The sequence below is a fragment of the Cervus canadensis genome, chromosome 23 (assembly GCF_019320065.1).
Source record: "Cervus canadensis isolate Bull #8, Minnesota chromosome 23, ASM1932006v1, whole genome shotgun sequence".
NCBI classification, from domain to species: Eukaryota; Metazoa; Chordata; class Mammalia; order Artiodactyla; family Cervidae; genus Cervus; species Cervus canadensis.
Window position 1 is genome coordinate 51114939 of NC_057408.1, and position 726 is coordinate 51115664.

Sequence of the window (726 nt, forward strand, 5' to 3'; positions counted from 1 at the left end):
TACACCCTTATTCTGTGACTACCCAACCCCTTGCACTGTAATTCCAACATTTGAGTGGTCATTGCAAAGGTGTGCTTTCATCTCAGTTTCTAGATTAACGATTTTTTGTGTAAGGTGTTAGAAAGTGTTCTAGTTTCATTCTTTTACAAGTGGTTGACCAGTTTTCCCGGCACCACTTGTTAAAGAGGTTGTCTTTTTTCCATTAAAAATACAGAACACTTCACGAATTTGCGTGTCATCCTTGCGCAGGGGCCATGCTAATCTTCTCTGTATCGTTCCAATTTTAGTATATGTGCTGCCGAAGCGAGCACTAGATTAACGATTTTATTCAAAATATCACTGTATTTGCCATATGTTTAAAATCCAATATGGTGTTCCCTAAAATGTGTAACAATTAGAGCTAAGTCTGAAGTGGCCAATCTAAGCATAGGAAACACTCAAAAGACACACAAGTCCAACACAAGAAGCCTTAAAAAATAATTTAGATCATTATTGTATTTGTTTAGGATGAAGCACCATGAAGAAAGGCTATCTTAAAATCCTCTTTACCTATCTCCATCTCACTAGTAAAAAGAAGAAAAAGTGTTAGTCACTCATTCATGTCCAACTCTCTGTGACCCCATGGACTCTACCCCACCAGGCTCCTTTGTCCATGGGGTTTTCCAGGCAAGAATACTGGAGTGGGTTGCCATTTTATTCTCCAGGGGATCTTCCTGACCCAGAGAT

At 39.3% G+C, this 726-nt stretch overlaps 1 non-coding gene across 1 annotated transcript; it reads right to left on the reverse strand.

Moving 5' to 3' along the window:
• Window positions 1–204: 204 nt before the first annotated feature.
• On the reverse strand, window positions 205–311 carry LOC122425943. The gene has a single exon (XR_006265085.1). It is a non-coding gene; the product is annotated as a U6 spliceosomal RNA (small nuclear RNA).
• Between the last annotated feature and the right edge of the window lie 415 nt (window positions 312–726).